This window comes from Pithys albifrons, chromosome 4 (genome assembly GCF_047495875.1).
Source record: "Pithys albifrons albifrons isolate INPA30051 chromosome 4, PitAlb_v1, whole genome shotgun sequence".
Classification (NCBI taxonomy): Eukaryota; Metazoa; Chordata; class Aves; order Passeriformes; family Thamnophilidae; genus Pithys; species Pithys albifrons.
Genome location: NC_092461.1, coordinates 59,608,576 through 59,628,408, shown reverse-complemented (window position 1 = coordinate 59,628,408; position 19,833 = coordinate 59,608,576). Strand labels below are relative to the sequence as shown.

Here is a 19,833-nt window from a genome sequence, read left to right as displayed (position 1 = left end):
CCCAAAATATGTGGTATTACCAGAGGCTGTCACAAATGATGTGTGAAATGAGACACCTTTGCAGATTGGCAGTGCACAAAGAGGATAACGACAATGACATGCAATTATTACTGTGCTATTAGCTGTGATATTCAGCTTACACAAAGATAAAAAAGTCTAATAAATCCAAAAGCCTTAAATTTACTTAAAAAATAATAAACTTGGAAACTTCTTTCTAACAAATTTCACAAGAATCTTCTTCTAGAAGGGAGAAGTGTACAAAGAAATAAAGGGAAACATTTTAAATTAGTCTCCTCCTTTTAAAGTTCATCCCTTTCTTTTTCTTTACATGGAAAATTGCAAATACCTTTCAGGCACATTAACCAAATTCCCTTAAATACTCGGGGGTGGGAAGAAGGGAAGCTATTACACCAGTAAAGTTTTGGGAGGATTGTGGATGTAGCTCTATCTGTTAACATATCAGATGTAGTGCTGTTGCTTTTACAGACAGAAATGAATACAAGGTATTCCATGCCAAAGCATGGATTAAGAATTAATTAAGAATACTTTTTAAATTTTATTAATTTTGGGGAATTGGCAAATTATAGAGCATGCATTACCCAATCTGAGAGATAAACTCTTAGTAAAACATCTTAACAACTGGAGAAGGTGCATTCACCAGTGTATGGCATCAGTTCTGTAAGCTTCCCAGAGGTGTTTCAGTAAATTCACAAAACCCTTACACATTTTAAGACAGATATGTCAGGCAAATCAGAATCCCTTCAGTTCTGAAAAATGCACAGTATTACTTATATATGAAATGTTTTGAAATGGTGAAATGAAGTTAGATGTGCAAACAAAATTGAAGAATACTAATCCTGTTTTGTTTGCTACGTGGTCAACAGATCTTTTTCACCTGTCTGTGAGATGCTTCTCTTCTCTTTGTTTAATCAATAAATTCATAATGAAGTTTGTAAATCCTGAATGATAATTTTATTAAGAAAATAAAAGATTTACTACATAGCATCAATGTACACAATTTCAATTAAAAGCTAGCCAGCAGATCATCAAAAGATACATTAAAAGGAAAATTAATATTGAATTGTTTCTAACGGTATCTAGCGGGCATCAGTACTAGGTCCAATGCTATTCAGTATTCCAAGAAGTGATTTGGAGGTGCAAATGCAAGGTACCATGCTAAGGATCTGAGGATGACAGAAAGATTACCCAGTTAGTACATAACTATGAGACCAAGGAAGAGGAGATCTCTTCACAAATAAGATCCTTTGCAAAATGAGCATTTTAGAAGAAAGGAATGCACAGTTAAACATACTACAAGTGGATTTCACACCCCAAAAAAAGATGGTAGGGTGACTTGGAAAACCTTGATTCTGCAAGGTTTTATGGACTATAGTGGACCAGCAACTCAACATGAACTCTCACCGTGAAGCTGCATGAACAGAGCTAATGTTATCCTTGAAATCCTGATGCAACTGTTGGAATATTTCCCACAGATCTGCTGTCCATATTTTAATGAGAATGGTAGGAGGGAAATGGAGAGTGCACAAAATTGCATTTTAAATTAATTTGACAGCAGAAGAAAATTATTTGCGATGAAAGTATAAACTGAATCTGTTTGATTATCAAAAAGGAGGGCAGAGCATGACTTGATTAAAGTTTATAGATCATGGGAGAAAACTCTTATATGCAGACTCTTTATTCTGAAGGGAGAATAATGTAGCAACCACCAACTCCCAAAATTAAAACCAAAACAAAATAACAACAAAAACCACTCTGGATGATGAACATGAAAAATCAGGGAACAAAATTAATGAAAATGAATGTTGAAATAAATTGCACAAAAATGATGAATCAAGCCTATTGGCATATTTTCAAATCATGATACAAGTTAAAACATTCACCATAAATTACCTGTTCTTTAGTTAAATAACAATTTTATTGGACTTGACACCAAATAAATGAAATGGATAAAATTTAAGGGTCTTCCATATGCCCACAAACTAGCTGAGGCTGGATTTCAGAAATCCAAAACAGAATAGAAAAAGGAAGAAATAAAATAGAGGGAAATTAGAATTATCTACTCAAAATTACATTGTCTGAAGATATGTGGCCTGACTTAGGGCTCTTGTGAGGATCTCTGACTCTAGACCATATGCTCTACTGTGGTTTGTATTGCATAACTATGGAAAATGTCTTAATGTAGGTATTTTTCATTCGCATAAAATTGTCTGTAAGAATTTATATCCCAGCTGGTATGATGTTATACAGAAACAATATCGTGTGTTGTTCTGCAAGTTGTGCATATGTTTGGTCTCTCAGGCCAAAAATCAGGATGTGGTTTGAAGAAAAGTGGGAGGAGTCAACTAGTAAAAGTGATATACCATATGATGACCTCAACAAAAAAAAAAAAAAAAAGAGCGTATCAGTAGGGAAAATATATAGCAGAAGCAGAGACTGACTTTATTGCAATAACTAGTGATCTGCTGTGCACATGTGCACATTCACATACCACTGGAGTTTTAAAAGAATAGCTTTGCAACCTGTTGTTTGCATAGTCTGAATGTCTGTAACAACACAGCAAACCACTTTTTTCTGATGTAATCTGATATCTTGTGCCAGTATAAATCTCTTTGAAATTCAGTGTATTAGAGGTAAACCAAATTATTAAGACTACAAAGTGGCTTCCGCGTCTAGGACAGGAGATAGGGTGGTCATTTTACACTGTAGAGAGGTACACTTGTAGGCTTACTGTTGATTTAGAGAGGCTTCTGAGTAACTCTCTTAGAGGATGATGGTCTGTAAGTCATCTTAATTGATTTTAAAGGTATCAAAATGATACAACTCATGAATCAGAAAGTGCCCAGTCTGTAAATGGTTTAACATACCTCTTCCTCAGGTGAGTCATGCATCTCCTTAGGTCTGAAAATGTTTTACTGCTGGACCTAATATGACCAGTTGAAAACATTTTTGATCACTAAATTAACACCTACTTTGCCTCAGTTTTCACCAGTAAGACAGGTGGCCCTCAAGACAACTGGCCTCTGGAGCTGGTGGACAGGGAGAGGGAGCTGAATACCCCTCCTGTATTCCAGGAGGAAATAGTGACCGACTTACTGAGCCAGCTGGATCCTAACAAGTCTATGGGACCAGATGGGATCCATCCCAGGGTGATGAAGGAGCTGGCAGAAGAGCTTGCCAAACCGCTCTCCATCATCTTCCAACAGTCCTGGCTCTCTGGGGAGGTCCCAGATGATTGGAGGTTGGCGAATGTCACCCCAATCCACAAAAAGGGCTGCAAGCAGGACCCTGGCAACTACAGGCCTGTCAGCCTGACCTCTGTGCCTGGCAGGGTTATGGAGCAGTTCATCCTGAGTGCAATCACACAGCACCTTCAGGGTGGACAAGGGATTAGACCCAGCCAGCATGGGTTTAGGAGGGGCAGGTCCTGTCTGACCAACCTGATCTCTTTCTACGATCAGGTGACCCACCTGGTGGATGAGGGGAAGGCTGTGGATGTGGTCTATCTGGACTTCAGCAAGGCCTTTGATACTGTCTCCCATAATATACTCCTGAAAAAGCTGGTAGCCCATGGCTTAGACAAGTGTAGCCTCTCCTGGATTAAGAGCTGGCTGGAGGGTCGGGCCCAGAGAGTGCTGGTGAACGGAGCTGCATCCAGCTGGCGGCCGGTCACCAGTGGTGTTCCCCAGGGGTCTGTATTGGGTCCAGTCCTGTTTAACATCTTTATTGATGATTTAGATGAGGGGATTGAGTCCATCATCAGCAAATTTGCTGATGACACCAAGTTGGGAGGGAGTGTCGACCTGCTGGAAGGCAGGAGGGCTCTGCAGAGGGATCTGGATAGACTTGAGAGATGGGCTGATTCCAATGGGATGAAGTTCAACAAGGCCAAGTGCCGGGTCCTGCACTTTGGCCACAACAACCCCCTGCAGCGCTACAGGCTGGGCACAGAGTGGCTGGAGAGCAGCCAGGCAGAAAAGGACCTTGGAGTACTAATTGACAGGAAGCTCAACATGAGTCAACAGTGTGCCCAGGTGGCCAAGAAGGCCAATGGGATCCTGTCCTGTATCAAAAATAGCGTGGCCAGCAGGACCAGGGAAGTGATCCTTCCCCTGTACACTGCATTGGTGAGGCCACACCTTGAGTACTGTGTTCAGTTCTGGGCCCCTCAGTTCAGAAAGGATATTGAGATGCTGGAGCGGGTCCAGAGAAGAGCAACAAGGCTGGTGAAGGGACTGGAGCACAAGTCCTATGGGGAGAGGCTGAGGGAGCTGGGGTTGTTTAGCCTGGAGAAGAGGAGGCTCAGAGGTGACCTCATCACTGTCTATAACTACCTGAAGGGAAGTTCTAGCCAGGTGGGGGCTGGTCTCTTCTCCCAGGCACTCAGCAATAGAACAAGGGGGCACGGGCTTAAGCTCTGCCAGGGGAAATTTAAGTTGGATATCAGAAAAAAATTTTTTACAGAGAGAGTAATCAGGCATTGGAATGGGCTGCCCGGAGAGGTGGTGGATTCACCATCCCTAGAGATCTTTAAATGCAGATTGGACGTGGCGCTGGGTGCCATGATCTAGTAAATGAGCTAGAGTTGGACCAAGGGTTGGACTCGATGATCTTGGAGGTCTTTTCCAACCCAATCGATTCTATGATTCTATGATTCTATGATACTAGGGTCTCCTTGAGTATTTAACTTGGAATTCAGATTCACAATGGAATAAAAGTAAACAGCTTCAGTCTCAGTAAATTCATGTAATACATGAATTAAAAAAAAACATAAATAGCGTCAAAAGCAGTTTATGTATGTCTACAATAGATATATAAACCAGCTGAAGTACTAGGAAATGCAGGCTTCTTGGAGAAATCATCGCATTTGTAGCTCCCTATCTGTTTTCTTCATTAATTTTTTGAAGCGTGTTGAAATTATCAGGCTCCATATGGACACATTTACTCACATAAATTTCTCTATTATGTTCAATCAAGTGTTCAGTAATTATTTTTTTAATTTGTTGTTTTCTGACTCTATGAATAATGAAAGTAAATAAGTAATCACCAGATGGAATGAAATTCTGCTTCTTGAGCTTATGCAAGTACTGCAATTAAAGTAACTGGAAATAACAACATACATAAATTAGTCATTTTCACAATTGAAACATAAGCCCAAAAGGTGCCCCGATATATTTAAACCACTCTGAGTTTAATCAAAGACAGATAAAAAATGAAAGCTTATTATCAAAGGTTGATGTCTATTTTAATCTTTAATTTACCTAAAATTAAAACACATCTATTTTTATCATATACTAATTATGGTTTCTTATTTTGCAGTAGAGCCCAATACATTTGGTGGCATCTTGTAAGCATGTTTCAATGATATGACAAGAATTTCATACACTTGCTCTGCAGCTGTGAGCTGGCACCTACCACTGGCAAAACTGCAGGTAACAGACACTATTATCATTTCACTGATAATCTGAAAGGAAAAATGTGGCATTCCTAAGTTTGATGTTCTGATAAAGCATTTTAATTCTATATTTGATTGGTTAATTGTCTTTCCTACTCTAAATGCTGAAAGACAGGAACAAATTATTGTGTCTTTATGTCTCTTGCCTTACAAACTTGGACCCTTGTTCCAAGTCATAACACATTTCAAGACTGGTTGCAGGAGCATAAAACAACACTCTGTGCCAAGCCTAGGATACAGTTTAGGATATGCCTGAGGAGAAATCTTCACGGTCCTGCTGCATAGCTCTGCAGTGACAACCAGCCACTCATCTTTCTGGCAATGTCACATGTCCTAGGACAGCCATTAGATTTCCTGTTTCTAAAACACACAGGTTAAGCAATCCAGGGTGTTGGCAGACCCAACAGCACAGTCGAAACATGGAGTGGGGGGCAGGAGACACATCACTCTGAGTATATTCCTTGCCTATTTTCAAAGTGGACGTGGTCAATACTGCCAGTATCATCTGTGGAGAGACTGTTTGCTTGTTGTATTTTACATTTATATAGGTTTTCTACAAACTCCGCTCATTCCTTTCCTGTAGCACAAAATATGTACAGCCATACAGCAACAGTTCTGTCATCAAAATTCTCAACAGTACATTCACAAAAAATCCAAGTAAGGGTTTTGGAGTTTTTAGGGGTGGGGTTGCTTGGGTTTTTTGCCTTGTTCTTTCAAAAAAATACTAATTAAATCAGCCTGCTTATCTAATGGGAAAGCTATGGCATTTAAGATGTTAGCCAAATAAAGATGTTGCTGAAAGTTTAGTAACTGAAATACAAAACATGAGCCATGTTAAAGCCAAACAAGTTTTTGTGAGGATGACAGAATTACGGTAATGGTGGGATCTTCTAAAGAAGGGGTTTTTTATTCATAGCAACCCTCATTTCTATCAGTCTCCAGAGTCCTGCATGTTCCAGAGATGATACCAAAAATCAGTGTATTAAACAGTTTAAATTTAAAAAAAAAAAAACCCCACACACAAAAACAAAACAACAACAACAAAAAACACACAAAAACAAACCAAACAAAAAACCACAAAAAAAAAAAAGAAAAACAAAACCAAAAACCACCCCACCTAAACTTCTCCTAAAATGCCTTAGGGAACCAGTTCTTTCAGGGTGTGTAGTCCAAACTTTTATTCAAAATTAGAGGTCTAACAAGCAATTTTAAATACAATATGAAACACTTTTCTCTTGAACTGTGAAACTTCGAGAGATTGCACAACACTAGACAAAAGTGGGCATTATTATCTTCTATTTGCAGATAGGAAAACTAAGACGAAATGTCCAACATACTTCTGCTTTAGCAGCAAAGAATAGGCCCTGGAGGGTTAGGGTTCTTAGGGTTCTGGAGGGTTACGATTCTTTCAGCAACCCTAAACACTGTGTCAAAAAATTATTTTTTACCCCACTTGATGATTTTCTTCACTATGAAACACCTTTTTTGTTAGTAGTTCAAATATATATTTTTAATAAAATTAGACAATTTCCCTAGATCTTTGGTTTTATATTCTCATTATTTCTGAGATCTTCTTGCAATTTGGAAAAATAATAACTTTCCAGATTGCATTTATTCATTTCTATTGAATAACCTTGATGTTTTAGTTTTTCTCTGTGAATGGAAAAATAGTCATTAGTTGTACTCCCCCTTAACATCTACATTCCCACACTTGGTACCCAGATTTTTACTAGTGAAAGTACATTTCTGGAAACTGCAGTAATTGTCACTAAATTCAAGGGTCTGATCAAAGATTTGTCTTGCAAGCCTGACAGTCCCTTTAAACAATAATTCATTGTAAGCAATGACAGAAACATCCCATCTTCCATGTTTCTCTGGTAGGACAAATTCAGATAACAGAATGAAATAAAATTTAAATAAAATTTAAAACAGTAAGACTTTTTTGCCCCAAACTATGTCTCATTTATTTTAGAATTTTTGGAAGCCTTAATGGCTTATAGCAGTGGGCAACAAAGCGTGAGCTCTGTACAGCAGGTTCTGGGATTTAAACATGTAAATAATTTTTTCTCTTCAGACTTGAAAATGAAGGCTAGACTTTGCTCTGCCACCACTCATGGGGCTTTTTCTGATGACATGATGTGGATGCTTTCAGCAAAATGGAAATGTCAGTTGCCAGAAGCGTAACCGTGTGCAAATCCTGGTAAGCAAGATCTCTCATCTTGGTGCAGGTCACCATATCCTTTCTGTACCTTGCCTGGTGGCAGGGGCTGCTTCAGCCCTGTTATGTGCTGCGCCGAATCTCAAGCTGGCAATGTGTCTTGCAAGATATGTTCACATGATTACAGCCAAAAGAAGCTTTAAAGTACACAGCCTGTTAAATTCCAGTAAATATGTAATTGCATATTTTAGAAGGAGCTCCTTACCACATGGCTCACAATTATTGTCCATTTCAGCATTAAAAAGGTACCTAGGAAAAGACAATGTGTGTATAAGTACAAGAAAAATACCAGAATACAGCACTTAGATTGAATAATTAATACTATTTTATGTTATGCACCCATATATTTTAATCATCAACTATGTCTAAGGCTACAAATTCATATTTATTGACAAGGGTGCATTTCTTAAGTCACCATTTAAAATGAATTTATATGGGTGATCTTAAGAACCAAGAAGCAAAAATGTGTTGTATGACATGGACATGTTGTAGATACAAGTTAAATGGCCATTACCCCTCCCTAACTCTCAAGGCAAAAAGACAGTATAATGGTTACTGAGGCAAAACAAAGAAATAACTATCCTATTCTCTCTGTATCTACCATTTTAAATATCAGTAAAAGCACCAGTTAATCTAAACCCCAAAACTAGCAAATTATCAAGGTTCACAACACATTACAGATTTGCATTATGAGTTTGCATAACTAATGATCAGCATAGGTCTGCTTCATAATGCTGATTTCAGCAGAAATACTACCAGAAAACATGTTTTATATCAAAATGTGACATTTTCTCACCTCATCTTTACCAGTGAAGACACTTCCTTCTGCTTCACAGTGTTCTACTTCCTCTCAAGTTTCTTCAAGTTTTACATAATTATCAGACTACTGAAAAATATTTTAATACAAATAATCCAGTTTCCTTTCAAGAACTTTTCCAGTAGAGAGATTAATAGTTTATTCAGAAATATAGCCCAAAACATTTTGCCTTTCTGAGGCATGTATTGGCTACACACTACAAGTTTCATATAGCTTCCTATTCTACCACAGTTGCACCATGAAGTTCACATAAGAGTTAAAAAAAAAAAAAGTTGTATCTTGATTCTGCAGGAAGTAGTGTATTTTGTATTTCTGCACTGGCATGAGGGAGTACTTCACATAAGCATAGCTTGACTATGCTTTCTGACCATAACTGTGCCAGCTATCAAAGCAAGCAGTTTCAGTCGGTTCTACCTAAATGCCACACCCCAGATGGATGTTCCTGCTCCTCCAGAGCTGCCAGTGAAGCCGCTCATGAAGCCACTTTCTCACTCAACTCAGTCAGGGTGCACCTGACTAATTTAAGTAGTAACGTGGCAAAGAGGCTAGGGCTTGTTCTGGGAATGAAATTTCTGGTACCAAGAAAAGTGGTTAGAAGGTTAGGGCAAGATAAAAATTGCAGTTATAGCTACCACAGATACAGTTAGAAGAAAACGTATTAACAAGATTCAAATTCAATGTAGTTATATTTTACTCTCACCACTGATTTGATATTAGAAAAGTGACTAACATCACTAAAGTTATCCCCAACTAATAGTAAGAACTTTTACAGGGTGACTTAATACCTTGTAAAGTGACTTAAGATCCAAATATGCCTCAGGATGATTTCCACAATGACCATTTGAAAAAAGTACCCCAAAGAATTTCACTAAAAAGTCCATTCTTTAAACATTCCCCAAAGAATTTCTGTAAGCAAAACATGGAAAATATTAAGCAATAATAAGTAAACTTCTGAAAAAAAAAAAAACACAACAAAACTCCTATTCTATGATTTTCTTTACCTGAGCTGGACAGATGTCAACTCATAATTGAAAGGTTTACTTATTCAGAATTGAATATGTAAAACTCTTAAGAGCAATGTTAAAATACCTTACAGGCCTCAACGTTCTCCTTCTTTTGTTTTCATCACTCATTGGAAAAAAATTCCATGTGGGTCTGTTTGTTCCCCAATGGCCGGACCAAGAAGAAAATAATCTTACAGTGAAACCACTTTTTCCTTTTCTCTTTTTCTTTCTATTTTTTTTTATGGGTTTGGGTTTTTTGATTGTTTTGTTGTTGCTGGGGTTTATTTTGAGTTTTTTGGTTGTTTGGGCGGGTGTGTGGGTTTTTTTGTTTTCCCCTAAGTTATCCTGCATATTGCTATCTATTTGGTACACTTTTATTTAGTACTCTCTATACCTTATTCACATCTGTCAACAAAAAATGCACATTGCAGTCACACACCAAGGCACAAGTCACAAAACTCACAGAGAAAGTAAAAGAAATGATATTTATATGTCATTTTGATAGTCAAGGGAGAAGAAGTGTCCCAGTCCCTCTTTCTAAAAATAATGCTTCATACAGGTGTCATCTCTGTATTTCACTGGAGTTATCAAAAGAAAAAAAGTTGTCATTTATGGAAGTTGCTTCCTGCTATTGAAATAAAATGATGTGCTTTAAATCACCATTCAGTTCTTCCATACCTTTCTTCTATGAAAATCACTCATACATGTAGGGAAATGGGAAAAAACCCCCACATTTATTAACCCACCTTCAGCCTATCTGTTCTACACAAATAACACACATAAACTCTCTTCTGGTCATCTATTCCTATAAAAAATGGATTGAAAGTATTTACTATGTCTTTAAAAAAAAATCAACCAACCAAAGAAAATAGCAAAAAAAAGAACAAAACCAGCTAGTCCTGCCATCCCACAGCAATGATGAGCTGATAAATACCCTCACTATATTGTCTTGTCAGGCATATCTGATAGAGATGAAGAAGTCTCTAATTAGGGCATTAATTCTACACTGCACTGCAGTTGCAATGCAACCTCCCTTTCACTGACAGGTGCGATTTGTGGGTGCAAATTTCTTGGCATCAGCAATCTACTCTTTTGCATTTACATTGCTAAGCAACATCATTACTTTGATTGACTTATGTACAGTACTACACTTTCACCTCTCAGGTACAGAAAGAAAAGATTGATTCCAATTTCAGTACCACTGTTTTAAACAGATGTAATTCCAATGAATTAGGTGCACTCCCAATTTGCTGTTATGGAAGAAAAGTAATTTTCTTGATTACCCTACTATTTAGTAAGCTCTAACTCTTTTGGACAGAATAAAGTTACACTGGCCTAAAACTCACATGACAGTCAAGGGCATAGTTAAATGTATTTTCCCACAAGAAGATAGCAGCTGTTCTCAAAGTGTAAAGCGAGTTAACTAGGAAAAGGTGATTGACTGATGCTGAGGTTAATTGCTTGCTGGCATGCTAGAAAGCCTATGCTAACAAGTGCTGCTTATAACTAACAAGTGCCAATTATTTCCTTATATTCTAGTACACATTATATTATGCTAGGCACTATCCAAACATCCAGAAAAATCCAGGCAACCCTGCCCAGATCTGTAAGTTAACGATTTAGGAAAACTATGTACATCACTGATGAAAATGGGTCCATGCATGGTGCTTATCACAGATGTACAACTCTTCATATAATGCTGTAACAAAGAGTTTTTGTTAAAGTTATCAATGCACTGAACATATATTCATAATGAAAGCATAACTAGTTGTCTGATCATAAACATTGTTTCTGTTGAACAAAAACTTACACTAACAGATAGTGCTTATTAGGTCTTATTAGAAACGAGTGAAATCTTTAAAAGTACTGATATTTTAGTCCTGTTTCTACACTACTGTGGAAAAAACATTTTTATAGATATAATTGTTGACCAATTGTACGTATGACCCTGACAAAACTTCCCACCTAATAGGTATATTATTTTGTAAAATATTGCCTAATATTTGTATAATGTATTCACCTGGCTTGAAAATATGCTGACAGAACTAGAATGCATAACATGATCCATGTTAAATTGATATTAAATGCATAATTTTGTTCCTGAAGCATCGGTAAATACCAATTTTAATTGCATTAATAAAATATGAATTATGAAAGTAGAATTGCAGTGACTAATACAGATTTTCACTATAATAATAATGATTTAAAATAAGATTAAAAAGTAACAGCTTCTAAAGTAAGAGGAAGTTAATGTACCAAAAATAATAATGCAAAGCCAGCCTGCTCCCCATCCCCTCCTCCTAGACAAGCTATCCACCTTTTATCAGTTGGAATAAAACAAGGAAGGTCGACCTGAATTGAAAACTTGCCAGTCTTTCAGGCTTTCTTTGCAAGAAATCTTACAGTGCTTGGTAAAACTTCATGTTTATCTGTTATTTCTTCTCTAATTTCACTCTAAACATATGTAATGGCATTATAACGTAGGAGTAAAGCTAAGAGTCTTTGGAAATGCTTTAATTGTGAATGTTAGGAATTTCAACTTAAGATGCAGAATGGGTCAAATATGTTGGCAATCTGTTGGAAAAGGCAAAAAATGCCAAAACTGTGACTTTATGTCTCCTAGTCCTGCAGCACAGAGAGCATTTCAGCATACCACTGTCACAAGGATTCAAAAGAACACAACAAAACTTCTCTAACCATATGGCTTGCTCAGTAGGCATGGGTGCTCAGCACAGGGTTGTGTGAGGTGACCATAAAAATGAAAATATTTTAAAAAATCTAAAAATGTTAAAATTACATTTGCGAATATTGCATCGGTATTCATATGTTATAGAATAGATATGTACATTTCTGTCCCCATCAAACACTTAATAAAAGACAGCTCCTCTAGGCAATTTGCAAACTATAGTATCATCTAGATATATGTCAGTGTAAATCAGGAACCTTCAGTGCTCAGTTTTTCTAAACAAGTATGCCATAATCTTTCCTAGACCTGTTTCTGTCAGACCCTCATAAATCTACCACATTGCTCTGTCTCCTCAGAATGCAGTCAAATTCACAAATATTTTAAAGGTGTAGTGAAATACACATATAGCAAGTCTATCATCCTAGAAGGAGTTAGTAATTTCCTTCACCTGCAGTATATATTTCATTTTAACACATCTTTAATAGACACCAGCTAATCATGTTTAAAGGCTACCTCTTTATTATTGCCCCTTATCCATAAACTGCTCCTTTCACTGACCTTAACATATAAGGTGAAGATAGGCAATCATTCAATATAAATGGTTACATATATGATTTTGATTTTGGTATATGTAAGGTAGAACTAGTTGAGCTGCACATAACTGAATTTTCTTAATTTCCAAGTACCATTGTTAAGTATATTTTTTTGTTTGAAGTCAACTACCACCCTCAGACCCTAAAATTCAATGCCTTTTTTTTCTCTAAACTATAATTTTAAAAAGAATAAAAACACAATTACACTTGTAATTTCAGATCTTTTAAGGATAAAGTATTATGTGAAATTTACAACATAAAAATTCCCTTTTCCTGGAATTACAGTTTTGTATTTATTGAATGCACTCACAGGCTCCCTTAGGATGTGAAATGTATGGAAATATATGTGCATTACTAAGGAAAGAACTAAATTTATTCTTTCCCCACATCATGCTCTTCTTTGCAGTAGAGGTTTTTAATTCAACACAGAGCTAGAATGAGATGGAGCCAATTTCCTGGTCTATATGTGTGACAAATGCTAAAAGTGGCACAAGATTAACAAATTAGTTTATGTATATATCTTTAAAGATTTTTGACTATGTCCCAAATCAAACTGCATGCTTATTTGAAATGAAGATTTCTTTAGAGTTAAGTACTAAATGGGAATCTTATAAATTCTTGTAATTTTAAGGTGGAAGGATGCCACATATGACAACTAAAGAATAGCAACCTGAAAAAAAATGTGTAAGAAGTTTTTTTATGGTGCATCACTAATAACAACTCTTGTTGGTATAAATTATATATTTAGTGATAAAATCTGATATTTTATTGTGAAATTTGCTTTGAAAAAGTTAATTATTTCAGTACACAAAGTAATTATTTCAGTGTTTAGGTACTTCTCCTAAACATGAATATTGACACTGTATTCACTATCAAAATATTAATTCTGTCTTGTTAAGTCATATGTCAGATAGAAGCTTTTTTTCAAAAATGAGTAGGGAGAGATCTACAGTAAAGACATGTGTGTCATTATAGAAAGGTTTCTTTATGATGGTTTGAAATAAAAAGTACAGAACTTGACCTTTTTAGCTGACATAGTAATCACCTGCTTGATGCAATCCAGATATCTAACACCAAACAATAAAAACATCTGTGACAACAAAATCATATAAAGCTTGTGGAATTATTTATTTTTTTTAAGAAAAGAAAGGTATATTTAATAATCAGATAAGCCTGGATTGGTTCTTCTTACACAAAAACTTTTGTGCTTTGTAAATGCTAGTTTTAAACAGCTATTAACTTTGAAGTGAAAGCTTTTTAAGCTTGCATGCATATGTTTTGGAGTTCCATCATTCATTCTGCTTTTAGGACCTTGTCATACTCCACCTGTTTTGCTTTTGCTTAAATTACATCAAAATAATAACTTTCTTTAGAGAAAAAAAAATTCTACATTTCTACTGACTGCATCTAAACATGATAATATGCTTAAAATTGAAGAGGAGCCATATTTAGGTTGCATGTCTCAGTCACCCAATCTCCCTTTCACATATCTGCTCATGTTGACAGACTATGTCATAATACATCAACAGAGAGATCAGCATAGAAGAACAAAAAATCATCGCCTGACAGCAAGAAGAAAACTGAGTTCTACTATTAAATTAGCAAAAATATACCAATATTTCACTACCAATAAAGACACCATGGCTAAAAACATTCACCATATTATAAATCTGAATGAGCACTGGAAATTTTTTCTTTCAATAATCTTTAAACAAAAATAAGAAGCAGGGGGAAAGGAACGGGGTGGACTCAAGGATGTCAACATCTTTACAAGCAAAGAATTGATTTCTATCAAACTATGCCATTCGATTTTAGTTTTTTTAATCTTTTAAATATTAGTCCTAAATATTCACTTAACTAGAGAGCACTGAGCACTATATTTGCAGGATGGATTTCTGTCAGAGGCTCTTTCTTGCGAGGTCAAGGAGACGTGGAAAATGCTCTGTGCCAATAGAGTGCATCAGCTTCTTTATATCTGAGAATTTCTACTCATGCAAAAGGTATTCCAGCTCTCTTATTGCTAGATATAGTTTTAATATACTATATTGAGCACTGGTCCATCACTAGGAATTTAACAATACCTGGAATAAATAATGTCTTTTTGCAGCCTGGGGCAACATCTGCCACTTATGCATTAATTCTGCCCCTGTTTGAACACTCTACAACATATGCACTTCTCTTTTGTCTGTTATCCTAGAGTTGTGTTATTTCCAAATATTGACATCATCTACTTTTATCAGCACTAACTGCTCTGAAGCTTCCTAGTCTCATGCTCAGCTCTATTTCTTTCTATTGATTATCTTCCTCACTCCAGCAGGTAGCTAGCCAGCGAGGCTGTCCTGAGAAATAGCTTCCAATGACTTTATACGCACAATTTACACGGAATTGTTTAAAGAAGATATTAGCCTCAATACAAATCAGTGAACCTCATTTAGTCAATACTGCACAATTCAGCTGTTGGCACCCTGTCACATGTTAGTCTTTAAAGTCAACTACCATACCCAATCTGCACATTAGCTATAGTATTTAGTTTCATATTAAAATGAGGGTAGTTTTTCACTTTTCTTTTTGAAATCTATTCAATATACTTTCTACATCACCTCATTGAACCATATGATAGTAATATAATTTTAAGTATAAAAACCTGAGATTAAATGCTTGATTTTTGACAGTGTTCTTAAATATAATAAATTCAAAGGGAAATACTGTTAAGTTAAAATGGAGTGTTTTTCATTAAGTCCAATCAAATGGTAGACAACAAAGGATCTTTTATTTGAGAATATGAAGTGAAAATGAAAACCAGAAAACCTTTGTGAAAAAAGGTCTAGCTAAATTACATTGGAAGGAGGTCTCCAGATTGAACCTGGGTGTTTCTTTTGCTAAGAATGAATTAAACTAAGATGTACTATGGGAGAACAGCTTACAAAGAAGGAAAACCTAGCGCTTTACAAAAATGAAAACAGGGCCTAAATACAGTTAACTTAGAATAAAAGCTACAAAGAAGGATCAAATATTAAAAAAAAAATCCCTACTGTAGAACCTAAACTATTCAAGGAAATTTGGGTATTTTTTTACCCCTTTCACATTCCACAGCAGGGCTCTAAAATCCCAGTTGGACTTTTATACAAAAATATTTTTTTCCTTTCAGCCTACCAGACTACGGTCTAAACTATGATTTAGACTATAGATAAAAGATAGACGAAAAAACCCCCATATATGTGCTTATACCTGAATCTGTTACTTGAGAAATAAGATAGCTCTTCTCTTGTTTTCAATCTGTATTAGATGCACTTGTTTTACTGTATTCAGCATATGAGTGATGTTTATACTAAAGTTTCCAGAATAAAAATAGGCATTGTTCCTAATTATTGGAAGAAAAATACTTCGTTTCACTGTATTTGGAAAAGAAATATTTACACCTCTCTTATAACGTGTTGATTTTATACAGTGTAAATGCATAGACAACCTGCAAGGATTCATGGCTATTACCTTTTGCAGGAGGCAGGAAAAAAAAAAAAAAACAGAAAAAAGAGAGAGAGATCTGGGATTAAAAAGACAAAAAAAGACCAAAAACCAGACAATAAACAGAAATACCCACTCCATAATATGTGATCAATATTCTAGAAAATGCAAGGGGAGAAATGGAAAATCCTTTTCAAGTCCTGATGAGCAGTCATTTGGACTTACTGATATGCATCCAAATGCTTTTAAGAGAAGGTAAAAACTATCTACCTAATTAGCCACTGGGAATATTGGTATAAGACAATAAGATATATTCTAAATGTTGGTAATTTAAATATAAAAATTGAAGCATTTTGCATGACCTATGCTCCCTGCTCTTTTCCTTTAAGGTTCAGTGAGTTGTAGCAGAGGTTCCGAACCCAAGGTAGGAAAGAAAAATACTAAAGATGACCAATCTATCCTTCCTGATACATCTTTCTGTGCACACACACTCTCTCTCACTCACATATACACATTTATTGCAACCTGGTGCTCACAGAAAAGCTTTTTCCCCTTCTCTAAGCTTCTACAAGGAACATTTCAGAAACCAAAGGGGAAAAGAAAGGCAGCGAGGACAGAAATAGCTGTATATTCAGGCAGCAAAAAGGCAGGTGTGGTGGGGGAATTCCTAGTGTTCTTGTCTGCTGCTCTGCTTTTGCTGTTAAAGGATTTGAGGGCTATTTTTCATGGGTTTAAATATGTTTATGCTAAGTGCACTTGGAAAGAGAAATCTTCCAGATACTGGTTGGTCTATTTACTTGAGTAGATCTGCTTATTTAAAATTAAACTTACACAGTCCTTCAGCTGCTGACTTGTGTGCATGTACCTACTCAATAACTATTATCTCCCTCCAATTACATTAGTAATTACAAAAGTAGATGTAAATCTTTTACTTATTTATTATATAAACTACATCTTGGGAAATCTTACAAAATAATTATATGCATTCAATACTTAAATATGTTATAATACTTCTACTGTAACATTTCTTCAATAGTATGTTAGTACTTCATGTCTTTTAAGGATTGATAGATAAAATTGTAGTTGGAAATACAGTTAATTCAAAGCTTATTTCTAAAAGTCTTTCTCTTTTAAAGTAACTCTCTGTTATACATAATAAATATTCTGCATAAGCAAGTGTAGTGACATAGGAAATAAGCACACAATGAGAAGGACATTTTTGGGAAGATAAGGCATATAGAGGAAGACAATATACGCATTCTGAAAGTTTATGAAGTCAGGTTGATGAAGGTTTTCTTGTTACCTGTATCTCCTTTCATTGTGACAGGAAAGAAACCCCACAAAATTTCTTACCATTGCTCATTCTATTTATGCTCATTTTTAGAGACAGATGGATTTACTATGTGCTTAAGTTAAGCTATAGTTATATCTTTTTTCCCATAACTTCTTAAAATAGTAACTGAGTTTGAAAAAAAAAACAAACAAAAAAACCAAAACAACAAAAAATCCAAAACTAAACAAACAAAAAAAAAAAAAAACACAACACCTAGGAAGTAGATTAGTGTTATTTAATATTGTAGCCCAAACAAATGTCTTATTTTCTCTCTTTAATGCAGATATTTATATTTGCAGATCTCAGGATTTCTTTAAAATAGGTCCTTACTACACACAAAGGTGCACACAAATGATTTACAGTCACCTTTCTTTAGCCATTTATGTTGAGAATATACTATTAAAAATATCTGTTGGGAAAAAATAACAGTTCAATATTGTCTTCCCCCCCAAAAAAGCATCATGATTAAAATATGATTGTGCTGCTTATCAGTTGACATTGCTAGTTTCTCTGCTTGATTAGCTTTTGATTAATGCTCAGAAATTTAAATTCAAACATACTTAACCTCTTTTTTAGACAGATGTCAGTCAGCATTAGTGTATCAATTTTTCATCAGAAAATAGAGATGCATGTTAAAACCACTTTAACAAACATGGAGTCTCTACATGGGACCATATTACCAATGCTAATTATGTCCTTAAGATAAGCATTAACTGGGGGGAAGAGGAGAATTAAACAGTTTACAGAGCATGTGAATCTCAACTGGACATAAAACTGCCTACTTCGCTTCCCACTTTCCTCCTTCTGTCTCACAGTCATTTATGTAGTACATAGAAATACTATGAAACTATTGAAGTTAGTTTATTTTAAATAAAGATATTCTCCTGACATGACTAGCTTGGGATACATGTTTCAGCATAACTATCCAGGAACCAGTGATTGTATGCCAATTCATGTTGCATAGTTTTAAAAACATGTATGTAGTATGTTCTTTGTGTGTGTTTGCATGCTTGTGTATACCTCATTTCATCACCACTGAGTGTGGGGCTGTGTGTGTGTGTGTTTATAGCCTAGTGCAAAAAGCAGGAGTGAGGTACAAGGGTGGAAATGAAGAGCATTCCCTTTCGGAAGAGCCCTACTTGGCCAAAGTCCTGCCCTCCAGTTTGAGAAGGATGGGAAGGCACACTCTAAGAGACACTGCAAAAAAGGTCTGATACTACAGCCCAGCGAAGTCACTTCTAGTTACCAAATGTGTTTTAAATGAAAGTTTTAAATATACAGTTCTTAGGGTCCTTGGGGCTGTATTAAAGGAATCACAGCTCCACAAATCAGCCTTACTAGTAGGACTACCTTTTGGGGGTTAAAGTTAAGTGGCAAACCAGATGCACCATTTCATTGCAATTCTAAAGATAATTCTAAAACAATCCTCAACTGGTGCAATATGTTATTTTGTGTTCACAAGATGAAGTGGAATTTAAATTTTAAAAAGGGGGAAAGATTTTGAAGAGTTTTGAGGGAAGCCTATTTTTCTTCTACCTAATTTAAAAATTAGTCTTGGCTGTTTTGTCACTCCATCAGTCCTTGAATCAAAATTCCAAATCAGAATGTATTATTTTCTTACTCATGTTAAGCAGCATTAAGTAGAAGGAAAGGATTTTATTTACATTAAGGAACCAATCCCACAATTTTCACACAGTAAAAACACCCTTTAGAGTCAATAGCAATGTATGCAATTTATGTTTCTAAAAAACCCAAACCAACAAAACAAAAAAAGTCCAAACAAACCAGCTTTGATTTTTCAACAGTACTGATCCCTTTTCTTATATAGATTTCACCACATTTCAGAAACACACCAGAACAGACCACAATTGCAGTGTCAGTGTTCCCCCTCTTCTTTTCTCTCTCTCTCTCGCCTGTACCGTTTTGATTTTAAATTCGCTGGAGCCCATTTAATTTATAAATAACCTTAAACTGTTGAACTGCTCGCTGGCTTATTTGAACAGGAGACAATGTTATTGAAACAAATCTAGTTAACAAGGTAATTATCTTTTGCAATATTCCTCAGAAGGCTGGAAACCAACAGTTCATCACTGCACTATACAAATAGCAGTAGCAATGTTAAGCCTCTGCTTAAGAGTGGTTCTATCAAAACTCACTGGTCACATTACCAACAAAGGTATTGTTTTCAAAAAGTATCCAAGGGCCACCTAAAACTGATTAATTCACTTGAACTGAAAGGATGACAAT

At 35.8% G+C, this 19,833-nt stretch overlaps 1 long non-coding RNA gene across 1 annotated transcript in view; it reads right to left on the bottom strand.

Annotated features, from left to right (window-relative positions):
* The window catches only part of LOC139671466 (uncharacterized), a 69,373-nt gene that overhangs the window by 40,646 nt on the left and 8,894 nt on the right, over window positions 1-19,833 (bottom strand). Inside the window, exons 3-4 of the long non-coding RNA XR_011697729.1 lie at window positions 8,488-8,577; window positions 7,897-7,940 (exon numbers count right to left, since the gene is read on the bottom strand). This is a non-coding gene — a long non-coding RNA (uncharacterized lncRNA). The remainder of the gene's footprint in view (window positions 1-7,896; window positions 7,941-8,487; window positions 8,578-19,833) is intronic.